The sequence below is a fragment of the Alosa sapidissima genome, chromosome 1 (genome assembly GCF_018492685.1).
Source record: "Alosa sapidissima isolate fAloSap1 chromosome 1, fAloSap1.pri, whole genome shotgun sequence".
NCBI lineage: Eukaryota > Metazoa > Chordata > Actinopteri > Clupeiformes > Clupeidae > Alosa > Alosa sapidissima.
Window position 1 is genome coordinate 53,635,080 of NC_055957.1, and position 12,599 is coordinate 53,647,678.

The 12,599-nt window shown below is 58.9% G+C and overlaps 1 non-coding gene across 1 annotated transcript; it reads left to right on the forward strand.

The window, feature by feature from the left end:
• The first annotated feature begins 3,003 nt into the window (after positions 1-3,003).
• Positions 3,004-3,117, forward strand: LOC121681794. Its single transcript, XR_006022290.1, has one exon. It is a non-coding gene; the product is annotated as a U5 spliceosomal RNA (small nuclear RNA).
• Positions 3,118-12,599: the final 9,482 nt, after the last annotated feature.

Below are 12,599 nucleotides of genomic sequence, written 5' to 3' on the forward strand. Positions count from 1 at the left end.
GGAAATGGGGCGGGGTTCTGCCTTTGACTGGAGCGCCTTCGAGGGGGTCAAGGCCCAGTTACGGGGGCACTTCGAGGCGCAGGCCAGGCATCGAATGTTGCTGGCGGGAGTGAGGCGGGCCACGCTGGATGAGAGGCCGTTGGGGTGGTTTTTCCGCTCCGTGCGGTGTCGACAGCAGCGGGGGTTCCTGGAGGGGTTGCGGGTGGGGACAGGGGTGGTGACCACCACGACTGGTATGTTGGCCGAGGTGGAGAGGTTTTATGGGGATCTTTTTGCAGAGAGGGGTAGGGGGGCGCCGGAGGGCTCCGAATTCTTGGAGTGCCTGGACCGGGTGCTTCCGGAAGAGGAGAGGGGCCGTTTGGAGGCCCCGATTGTGGTGGAGGAGCTGAGGGCGGCGGTGAGGGCTCTGAATCGGGGGGTAGTGATGGGCTCCCCTCCGAATTTTATCAGTCCTTTTGGGACATCTTGGAGGGGGACCTGTTTGAGGTTTTTAATGAGCGGATCCGTCGGGGCTCCTTGACGGGGTCTATGTTGGAGGGGAAGGTGTCCCTGCTTTTTAAGAAGGGGGACAGGCTGTCTCTGGCGAACTGGAGGCCCATAACCCTCCTAAACGCCGATTACAAGATGCTAGCGAAGGTCATTACCGCTCGGCTGGGCACGGTTATGCCCATTGTTGTGCACCCGGATCAGACGTGCGGGGTGAGGGGCAGGATGGCCAGCCTCAACCACGTTCTGATCCGGGATGCCATTGCCTGGGTGGAGGAGCGTGGCTTGCCCTTGGCATTGCTAGGGGTAGATCAGGAGAAGGCATTTGATAGGGTGAGCCACGCCTTCCTGTTCTCAGTGTTGGGGAGGATGGGGTTCGGGGAGAATTTTCAGGGACTGATTAGGCTCCTTTATACGGGGGCGGTCAGCAGGGTGTCCGTCAATGGACACCTGTCGGCGCCTGTGCGGCAGGTAGGGGGGGGGTGCGGCAGGGTTGCCCGCTGTCGCCACTCCTCTATGTTCTGGGGTTTGAGGCGTTGGCTGCTCGCCTGAGGCGGGAGCCACGGCTCAGGGGGTTGCACCTGCCGGGAGGAGGGGGAGAGCGCGTTAAGGTGTCCCTGTATGCGGACGACCTGACCGTGCTGTTGACTGATGACTGCGAAGGGGGGGTGGTGAGTGGGATATTCAGTCGGTACGGGGAGCTTTCCGGGGCAAGGGTGAACCACGGGAAGTCCTCGGTGTTTTATTGTGGGGCATGGGGGGAAAGGAGGGCCCCTTTGGGGGGGTTCGGTGTCTGCACGGGGGGGATGAAGATCCTGGGGGTCCGGTTTTACCGGACGGGCAGTGCGGCGCTGAACTGGCAGGAGAAACTGCGAGACTTGGTGACCAGGTGCCTGGTCATAAAGGCGGACGTTATGCCCGCTCTCAACTACCTCGGGTATGTCTTTCAGAGGGCGCGCATGATAGAGCCAGAGGGTAGGGGTGGACGGGGTCTCCCGAGTGCCCCCCTGAAGCTCCAGGCCCTGTCATTAGCTCTGCACGCGAAGCTGGTGCTGGGACTCTTTGAGCACCCGGCTGCGTGCTTCGTGCGATTCTGGTTGGGGCTGGAGTTTAGGGCGCTTTTGGCTCTCTCATCCAGGACCCCGTGGGCATGGGAGAAGCCGCCACACTACCACCGGGTGGTGGGCCTCCTCAGGAGGGAGCCCTGGTTGTTGGATGCGGAGGTGGTGGTGGACCACCGGCGGGTCTATAGGGGGCTGGTGGAGAGGAGGGTGCCGCCTCCCGCCCTGGGGCCGTATGCGCTGGGGCAGGTGAGGTGGGACATCATCCACGCCAAGTACGTGGATGGGCAGGAGAGGGACATTGGGTGGTTGGGGGCTCTGGGGCGCCTGCCGGTGCGCAAGCGTATGTACCGGTTTGGTGTGGCCCGTACACCTCTGTGCCCCATGGGTTGTGGGGAAGAGGAGACGGGGAGGCGTGCCCTGAGGCTCAGAGGGTGTGGGGCTTTGTGGGGTCGCGCCTGCAGCACTGCCTCCAGGTGCGACTGACGGAGGGCGCGGTGATGCGGGGAATGGGGGTGTGTAGGCGTGACGGTGACCAACGGAGGGTGTTTTGGATGGTGGTGGCGGAGGCGAAGAAGGCCCTGTGGCAGAGGAGGGCGGGGTGTGTACGGGGTAGGGACCCGGGGAGGGAGGTCGAGAGTAGTCGCCACAGGTTGATGGGGAGGTTTAGGTGGGTGGCCAGGCAGGAGGTGGCTATTTTGGGGAGTGAGGTGGTGAGAGGGCTATGGTCTTCTTTCTTGGGGGAGAGGGTGGGGATGGGGTGAGGGGTTTGGGGGGGGTTTCCTTTTTCCTTTTTTTGACTTTTCTTTTTATGCTTTCATGACATGGAGCATGGTATGTTTGGGAGGCCTGGGACGGGTTTGGATTGGGGAGATGGGGATGTTGTATGTTTTTGGGTTTGGAAAAGGGGGGAAGGTCTGATTGGGGGGGTGGGGGGCGGGGTTTATGTGTGTGTGGGAGCCCGAGGGGCCTTTTTATTTGACTGTTTATGCGTTTTGGTTGCCGTTTTTGGTGGTGGGTTTGTACTGTATTGTCACCTGTAATGTCTTGTTTTGGGTGTAATAAAAAGTAAAAAAAAGGGGCTTGCTCCGTCCGCTCCACGCATCGACCCGGTATTGCATCGACTCTGGGAACGGTGCACATCCCTTTGACTGTGTAAGAAAAGAACCAACCCAGTGGAACTGACTGACTGACTGACTGAGATGAAATCCTCCTTAGCAGAGCAGACACAGCAGCAGGAGTCCTTGCCAGGTGTTTTGGCCAACCGCGCCACCTCCCTTTTCGGCCCCTTTTGGGTTTTCCCGCCCTTTTACTCTTTTTTATTTTTTTTATTTTCAAATTTAAAGGGGATGTTGATACTGCCGTCTTGTTGCCACTGGGCAACGCCTTGGAGTCACCCTCATGTCCACGACCGGCGCCGTTCATGCTCTCCGTCCGGCGTGCCCTGTGGCAGCCATCGCTCGGGTTTCTCTTCATCTCGTACAAATCTTTCGCCTTTTACTAAAGATTTCCGTGGAGGGGAACTGCCCCGAGTTTACGGTATTTTTGGAAGCTCTGCTTCGGCGGAGCTGCACCTGCCTGTCCAAAGTCAAGCATCGTGGTGTTTTGTTTTGCGCCGGCGGCGGCAGTGGTCCGCTTTTGCTGGCCCTGCCTCCCCCCGTAACCATGTGAGCGCGGGGGGCGTCGCTAGAGGGGCCGCCGGACCCCATGCAGTTGTGGGGTATCACTTCTCGGCCTTTTGGCTAAGATCACGTGATAGTAATCGAGTCATGGCGACTAGTAGTGCTTCTCGGTCGGCCCCCCAGGTGCGACTTCGAAATACCGTGAGGATTGTCGTGGAAGATGGTGTGGATATACGGAGGAAGGTGACGGAGGATTTCATAATGGATGTTCTTTTGGATAAGGGTTTTTCGTTTCCTTGATCGAGGTTGTTATGTGTTCAGGACTTCTCTTCAGTTGGATTTTACGATGTGAGTTTTTTGGAGCACAAGGACTGCTTGGCCTTTTTTGCGGATTTTAACCAGCGAAAGGATGACGAGTTGGTGAGCGGACTTTCTTTGGTTCCTTTGTTTGGCCATGCTAGCATTTTGCTGCATGTTCATTTGTATAACCCGTGGGTTGAGTTAAAGGATATTTTTGCTTTTTTGAATTTGTATTGTGTTGAGGTTCGTGGGGGGAGATAAGTGCCTGAACAAGTTTGGGGTTTGGAATGGCCGGCGGCAATTTTTGGTTAAATTTAAGGACGATCCTGTTAACCCAGGACTTACTGTTCACCCTCCGGGGAATTTTTCGTTGGGGCCGAACAGAGGCTTTTTGTCTTATCAAGGGCAGCCTCTTTACTGCAGGAGATGTGGGCAGCGGGGACATATGAGGGCGGAATGTACGGGAATTGTTTGCCAGAGGTGCGGGGTGGCAGGGCACATGGCGAGGGAGTGCACTGCCCCGCTAAAGTGTAACTTCTGCAGTAGCCCTGACCACCTCTACAGAGCCTGCCCTGAGCGGCAGAAAACTTTTGCGGATGTGGTGAGGGGGGAGGACAGCCTGGGTGCTGGGGAAGCTGGAGCGCCTCCGCATGTGGCAGTGGCGGCGTCAGCGGAAACGGCGGCGGAGGCAGTGGTGGAAGTGCTGGAGGCTGGAGTGGTGGCGGAAGACGTTTTGTCGACAGGCCTGGCTGAGGCGGCTCTTCTGACGACACAGGACCTGGAGACTCTCAAGAGTGCTCTTGGTCTCCTGGGTGGCCTGGAGGTCCAGGTAACCGACGGAGTGGAGGCTAATGCTAGCCTTAGCGCTGGAGAACAAAGAGGGCAGCCGCATGGTCGTGAGGGGGCCCCGGGGCGCCCTCTGCTGGGCGCTGAGCCTCTCAGCCCTCTTCAGGTGTCTGTACCGGATTTTGACGACATGCAGCTGAGCCCTGCTGAGTGGGGCGCGGAGACGGAGGTGCGGGACGAGGCGATGGATGAGGCACGGGTGCCCAAGCGGCAGTCGTCGGCGGTCGAGGACGAGGAGGCCGGGTGTTCGAAAAAGGTGGTGGTCGTCGGCGGGGCTGAGTGGAAAGAGGGGAGCTGTGTTTGCTTACCTGGGGACTTTGAACTGTGATGTGGTTTTCCTGCAGGAATGCCATTTACGGGATGGTGGGGACATTGGGGTTTTCCAGAAGGGGTGGGGGAAGGGGCCTTCGGGGTGGGGGGTGGGGGGATGTGCATTCTGATGGTGTGGGGATTTTGTTGGGATCTTATGATTTTGTGGTGGAGGTGGAGGTGAGTGTGGAACCAGGGAGGGTTTTTTATATGGATTGTAAGTATAGAGGGGTGGATTTTCGTTTTATTTGTGTTTACGCGCCAAGTGTGCGGGGGGACAGGGTGGGTTTTTTTGCAGGGTTGGCGCCTTTGTTGATGGTGAATAGGGTGGTGGTGGTGGGGGGGGGTTTTAATGTGCAGTTGGACACCAATTCATGGGAGGGGAGGGAGTTGCGGGATTTGTGTGCTGATTTTGGGCTGCGGGATTCTTTTAGGGTGGCAGGGGATGGTGGGCGTGGGGATACATGGGGAAACTCGAGGGGGGTGAGGTCAAGGATTGACTATTTGTTTTTTCGGCGGGGAGTGCCTCTTAGGGTCTTCCGGGTGTGGCCGGTCTGGTTCTCCGACCACTGTGCCATAGGGGTGGAGGCGGAGGTGGGCTTGGTGGAGAGGGGGCGGCCGAGATGGCGGTTCCCCAACCATTTGTTGGGGGACGAGCAGTTTCGGCGGGAGTGCGGGGAGTTGCTGCGTGGGTGGAGGCGGAGTCGGCCGGGTTTCTCTTCAGCGGCCGGGTGGTGGGAGGCCATGAAGGGGCAGGTGGCTTGTTTTTGTAAGGGGTGGGTGGCGGCTGAAAATCTTCGGCGGAGGGAAAGGATTAGGGGCCTGTCGTGGGAGCTGGAGTTCCTGTGGGGGCTGCAGGCACAGGGGCGGGGGTCCTTCAGGGTCAGGATCAATGCCCTGAAGGCCGAGATGAAGGTGTTTTTTGAGGGTAGGGCGAAGCGGCTGGGTCTCCAGGCCAGAGTGGCGGCCAGGGAGGACGAGCGGCCGTCCAAATTCTTTTTTCAATCGGCACGGGCTAGGCAGGGGAGGGTATGGATGAGGGGGCTTGAGGGAGGGCAGGGGTTGGTCACTGACCCTCGGGGGATGGCGGAGGTGGCGGCGGGGGTTTTATGAATCTTTGTTTTTGGAGCGCATTGGGGATGGGGAGCGGGTGAGGGGTTTGGTGTCACGGGTGAGGGGTGTTTTGGGGGAGGAGGAGAGGGGTTTCATGGATGGGGACTTCACATTGTGGGAACTTACGGAGGCCGTGAGGTCTATGAAGGGTGGTAAGTCACCGGGGATGGACGGCCTAACGGCTGACTTTTATCAGGCGTTTTGGGATGTACTTGGGGAGGGGTTGTTGGCTGTGGTGGGGGAGTGTCTGGGGGCGGGCCGGTTGACAGCCTCTATGAGGTCTGGCCTGGTCACCCTCCTCTTTAAAAAGGGGGAGGAGACCGGGCTGGAGAACTGGCGGCCCATCACCCTCCTCTCTCTTGTTGTACGAGCAGGCCTCAGGGGCGAAGGTCAATATGGCCAAGTCGGCAGTGGCTTTTTTGGGGGCATGGGAGGGTAGGTGGTTGGCGCCAGGGGGTTTTACGGTGGCAGCGGATGGCCTGAGGGTGCTGGGGTTGTGATTTGGGAGGGGGGATAGGGCGGGGAGGAACTGGGAGGGGATGTATGGGAAGGTCAAACAGCGGTTGGGGAGGTGGAGGGCGCGGCACCTCTCGTTGACAGGGAGGGTGGTCGCGGTGCAAGTGGACATCTTGCCACTTTTTAACCACCTGGCTGTGGTCTTCCCGATGCCATTTCTTTGGGGGAGGAGGTTGGAGAGGGAAGTGTTTGCTTTTGTGTGGGGTGGGAGGACTGAGCTGGTGGCGAGGGAGGTAATGTACAGGAAGGTGGCGGAGGGGGGCAGGGCAGTACCTTGCTTGCCAGCGAGGGCAACGGCTCTGCTCGTGGCCTTTCAGTGTGGGGTGGCAGGGGGAGAGGGGGTTCACAAGGCTGAGTTCTGGGGGAGGTTCTGGCTGGGGTTCCTTTTGAGGAGCCTGAAGCCTTTGAGCTCCTCAGCCCCGTGGTCCACGGACCGGCCTGACCACTTTGAGAGGGTGGCAAGGTTTTTAAGGGGGAACAGCTGGGCGCTGGAGGGGGACACGGTGGTAGACCATAGGGCCCTGTACAGGGGCATCATGGAGAGGAGGTGGCAGGACCATGGGGATAGAGCAGCCGTGAGGGGTGGAGTGGAGTGGGCTCTTTTGCAGCCCAAGGTGTTGTGTGGGGCTGGGAGGGATCTCCATTGGCTTGGGGCGGCTGACCGGTTGCCGGTGAGGGAGCGGTTGCACCGGCATGGGGTCAGTCGCTCTCCGCTGTGTCCAGTGGGTTGCGGGCGGGAGGAGAGGGTGGAGCACGCATTTTGGTCCTGTCCTGGGGCACAGGGAACTTGGGGGTTGGTGGGGCAATGGTGGGGAGGCTGGGGAGGACCTGACTTGTCCTCGGACATGGTGCTGTGGGGGAGGGGCCTGGATGCCGTGGGGGTGGGGAAAAGGGTGGCTGTGTGGCTTCTCAGTTTTTTTGATGTGACCTTTTTTTCGGCGGCTAGTTGCCATAAGTTTTTCACTGATTTTTTGAAGGCTAAAGACAATCCTGCTTTGGCTGGCCTCACAGCGGTGCCTTTGTTTGACAATGACAATGTTTTAGTTACTGTACACATGTATAACCCTTGGGTGGACACGGAGGAGATATCACTTTTTTTGGGCCGTTTTTGCTCGTCTGTTCGTGGGGGTACCAAGGTGCTTAACCCCTGGGGGGTGTGGAACGGGAAGCGCCGTTTTTTTGTTCGATTTAAGAGGGATACGGGGGGGAAGCCTGTTTTTCCACCTGGAAGCTTCCAGATCGGGCCTAACCGGGGCTTTTTGTTTTTCAACGACATGCCGCAGCAGTGCCATAGGTGTGGGGGCCTGGGGCACACAAAGGCTGACTGTCTGGGGCTGGTGTGCCGTGCCTGCGGCGGTATCGGCCATGGACCGGCTGAATGCAGGGTGCCGAAGACGTGTAGCCTGTGTGGGGCCGGTGACCACCTTTACCGGGATTGCTCAGGGCTAGCTCCTGGGCCGCATGGCCTGGGGCATTCGTCACAGCACCGTCCGGTGGTCGGAGGGGGTACTGTGGCTGTGGAGGAGGACCTGCTCTCTCCGCCTGGCTTGTCGTCCCCTGAGTCGGGGGATGACGGCCCCGAGGGTGTGGAGGGGATGGAGGAGGACCGAGGTAGTGCCAAGCGGGTGGCTTCTGAGGAGGAGTGGAGCGTCCAGCCGAAGCGGTCAAGGAGCAAGAAGAGCCGGGCGTCTCGTCCTCCCCCGGTGGAGGTGCTCGACACGTCCGACGAGCAGGAGGAGCAGGCCATGAGGTCGGTGGAGGGAGTTTTGGGCCAGGACGTGGCTCAGAGCATTGTGGAGTCGGTGGACGCGGTGGCCGTGGACAGAACTCTCGCGTGGTCGCACTCGGCTGTCGAGGACGATGGTGGTGGGGTGAGTGGTGCGGCGACAGCTGTCGTGGGCACTGGGACTGAGGGTGTGGGAGGGGGGGGGGGGGCGGTTGCCAACATCGAGGAGTGGGAGTTGGGTGCCGAGGGACTGGACGGGGGGTGGTGAGGGATGAGTTTAGGTTTTATTTTTTATTGTTTATTATGTCTGTGGGGTTTAAGTTTTGCTCATTGAATGTACGGGGGATGAGGGATGGGGGGGAAGAGGGGTTTTGGGTTTGCCTTTTTGGGGACTTTGGGGTTCGATGTTTGGTTTCTTCAGGAATGTCACTTAAGGGATGTGCGGGTTTTTCAGGGGGGGTGGAGGTGGAGGCCATCTGTGTGGGGGGTGGGGGGGGGGGGCTCACGCAGATGGGGTGGGGATTCTTTTTGGTTCTGGGGATTTTGAGTTGGAATCAGTGGTGGGGGTGGTTCCAGGTAGGGTGTTATGTGTTGATGTTAGGGTGAGGGGCTTAGACTTGCACTTAATATGTGTATATGCTCCAAGTGTGAGGGGGTAGAGGGTGGGTTTTTTTGAGGGTTTGGTTCCTTTATTTTTATGTAACCGGGTGGTGGTGGCGGGTGGGGATTTTAATGTTTGTTTGGAGAAGAGGTCGGGGGGGAGTTTGGAGTTGGGACGGGTGTGTGGGGATCTGGGGCTGCAGGATGCCTTTAAGGCGGCCGGGGTGGGTGGGGGCGGGGGAACGTGGAGGAATGCGCAGGGGGCGGAGTCGCGCCTGGACTACCTCTTCTTCCCGCGTGGGGTGGCCCTGGCAGACTTTCGGGTCACGCCGACATGGTGTTCAGACCACTGTGTGGTTTCGGCGAGGGTTGACTTGGGGGGGGCTGGCCCGGGTTCGGCCTCGGTGGAGGTTTCCCAACGGGTTGCTGAAGGAGGAGGGGTTTAAGACTGGGTGTGGGGAGTTATTGGTGACACTGAGGGCGGGCAGGGCTGGGTTCCCATCGTGGGCTGTCTGGTGGGAGGCTTTGAAGGTGGAGGTGGCAGCTTTTTGTCAGTCCTGGGTGGCTATGGGCAACAGGGACCGGAAGCGCCGCATGGGGGAGGTTTCAAGGGAACTGGAGGCTTTGTGGCCTAGGTTGCAGGGGGGCAGCTTGGTGGTAGTAGAGAGGGTGGAGGAGCTCAAGCGGGAGATGGGGTCCTTCTTTGAGGCCCAGGCTAGGCGGCTGGAACTGGAGGCCAGGGTGGCTGCCTGGGATGACGAGAAGCCCTCTCGTTATTTCTTGCAGTCGGCCCGGGCTCGACAGAAGAGGGTGGCTATGCTGGGCTTGGAGGGTAGGAGGGGTTAGTGACGGCCGCCTCTGATATGGCTGAGGTGGCGGCCGATTTCTATGAGGAGCTCTTCTCTGAGAGGCCAGGGTCGGAGGTTTTGGCGGGAGAGTTTCTGGGTAGCCTCGAGGGGAGGATGGGGGACGCTGAACGGGCAGGCTTGGAGGGGCCCCTCTCATTGGGGGAACTGACGGCGGCCTTTAAAAGCATGGCTGCTGATAAGTCCCCTGGGTTGGATGGGCTGACCTTAGAATTTTATCGGGCGTTCTGGGGAATTTTAGGTCCTGGGTTGGAGAGGGTGTTGGGGGAGAGTGAGCGGAGGGGCTCTCTGCCCTTTTCGATGAGGTCTGGGCTAGTAACCCTACTGTTCAAGAAGGGAGAGGCGACGAGGCTGGCCAACTGGAGGCCAATCACTCTCCTGGCCGTAGATTACAAGATTGCCGCGAAGGCCTTGGCCTTGAGGCTGAGGAGAGTGATGGCCTCTGTAATTGGTGAGGACCAGACCTGTGGAGTGGGGGGGCGGTGTTGTGCTCTGAACCTCTCTCTGCTCCGGGATGTGATTGCCTGGTCAGAGCAGAGGGCTTTGCCGTTGGCCTTGCTGAGTGTGGACCAGGAGAAGGCGTTCGATCGGGTTAGTCACCGATTCCTTCTCCTGGTCCTGGAACGCATGAGCATTGGTCCTGGGTTTTTGCAGTGGCTCCGGCTGCTCTATAGGGGGGCTGGGAGCAGGGTAGCTGTTAACGGCGTTATGTCTCGCCTGTTTCCTCAGGCCGGGGGGGTGCGGCAGCGGTGTCCCCTTTCGCCGTTGTTGTACGTGATGTACCTAGAACCGCTGGCGGCCTTTTTACGTAGGGATCCGAGAGTGAGGGGGGTCCACATGCCTGGTGGGGGGGGGAGAGGAGGTTAAGGTGGCCCTTTATGCGGACGACACCACCCTTCTTCTGACCTCTGAGAGTGGGTTGCGCAGGGCGGGGGAGGTCTTAGATCTCTTCTGCAGGGCGACTGGGGCACGGGTGAATAGGGACAAGTCTGGGGTTATGTTTTTTGGGAGTTGGGCGGGTAGGACGGATGTCCCGGGGGGGTTTTCAGTGTCTCAAGAGGGGTTGAAGGTCTTGGGGGTTTGGTTTGGGAGGGGGGACAATGCGGCCAGGAATTGGGTGCTTGTTTTCCAGAAGGTGAGGGAGCGGCTGGCCAGGTGGAAATCCAGGTATTTGTCTCTGTCGGGGAGGGTGGCTGCGGTTCAGGCAGACGTCCTGCCGCTGATTAATCATTTGGCGCTGGTTTACCCTTTGCCTTTTCTTTGGGGGCGCAGGTTGGAGAGGGAGGTTTTTTCCTTTGTTTGGAGGGGGAAGGCCGAGTGGGTGGCGCGGGAGTTGATGTACAGGGAGGTGGGGAGGGGCGGTCGGGGTGTTGCGTGTGTCCCTGTGAAGACCCTGTCTATGTACACTGCTTTTCAGTGTCGCTTGGCTGTGGGGGACTTTCAGCACAAGGCAGTGCGGTGGGCGAGGTTTTGGTTGGGCTTCTCTGTAAGGCACCTCAGGCCCATGACCTCGGCTGAGCCCTGGTCATGGGAGGGGCCTGACCACTACCTCAAGGTGGCTGAGTTGCTGAAGGGGAATGAGTGGGCGTTGGAGGGTAGGAGGGTATTGGAGCACCGGACACTTTACAGGGGATTGATGGAGAGACGGTGGAGTGAGGCTGCCGAGCGGGAGGTGGTGCAGAGGAGGGTGGACTGGCAGGCTATTCAGCCTCCTGTTCTCAGGGGTGAAGGGAGGGACATCAACTGGTTGGCTGCTCTGGATCGGTTGCCGGTGAGGGAGCGCCTTCACCGGCATGGAATTAGCCGTACATCTTTGTGTGCTGTGGGGTGTGGGAGGGAGGAGACTGTTGATCATGTGTTTTGGTCCTGTCCAGGTGCCAGGGGGACTTGGAGTTTGGTGGAACAGTGGTGGTGTGGGTGGGCGGGGCTTTCACTTACAGCAGATCTGGTTTTGAAGGGGCGGGGTTTGGGGGGATTGAGGGGGGGTAAGAGGGTTGCTTAGTGGGTTTTGATTTCATTTGTTAAGTTGGCTTTGTGGGAATGGCGGGGAAGGTGCATCAAGAAGAAGCTGCCCGCTTTTGCCTCTAATGTTATTTTTTCTTGGTTTTTGGGTAAAGTGAGGAGGCATGTGCAGGAGTTTTTGACTGTGTATGGGGCTGATGAGACAAGGGGGGTTTGGGGTGGGTTGCCGAGGGTGGGGGTGGGTTAACAGGGGCATGATGGAAGTCGGGCGACGAGGACTCGGAGGCGGGGTTGGTGACCGTGTCCAGCGATAGCGGCCCGTCAGCGCTGGAAAGTCCGAGTCCGGATGTGGTGCGGCAGACTGCTGGGGCGGTTCGTACCATGTCCCGCCCGCCGGAGGCAGCTGCCGCAGGGACTACTGTTGGACGGGACAGAGGTCGGCCAGGTGATGGACGGGACGGCGAGTCGTGAGTTTTTGTTGATATGAACTTTTATGTACTAGATTGGACTTTGGCTGTGGGGTGTGGGGTTAGTTATTGTTATCTGCTGTGTGTTTGGGGAGGGGGTTTGCTTTCTTTTTTCTGGGTTTTGTTATGGGGGGGTTGACAGTGACAACTATGAATGTGCGGGGTTTGGGGGATGGCTTGAAGAGGAGGGCTGTGTTTTCCTTTTTTAAGTCTATTCCTGCTGATGTTTTCTTTTTGCAGGAATGCCATTTGAGGGATGGGGGGCATATTTCCAGGTTTGCTGGTGATTGGAGGGAGGGGGATTCTGCATGGGGAGTGGGGTCTGTGAGGGAGGATGGGGTGGGAATTTTGTTCAGGCACTCCGTGACTGTGGAGTCCAGTGTGTGTGTAGTGCCGGGGAGGGTATTGTCTGTTGATGGGTTGTGGAGGGGAGTGCGGGTGAGGTGGGTGAATGTGTATGCACCTAGTGTCCGGGGTAGGAGGTTGGGGTTTTTTGAGGAATTAGCTCCTTTCTTGATGACCACTAGGGTAGTCATTTTTGGGGGGGATTTGAACGTGTCTGTGGATGCGAGGGGTGCGGGGTCGGGTGAGCTGGGGAAGCTCTGTGCGGATTTTGGGTTGAGGGATGCTTTTGTTCAGGTGGGGGGGGGGGGTGGTCCGGGGTATACCTGGGCAAACTCCAGAGGGGCCCGGTCTCGTATTGACTATCTTTTTATTTCGCGGGG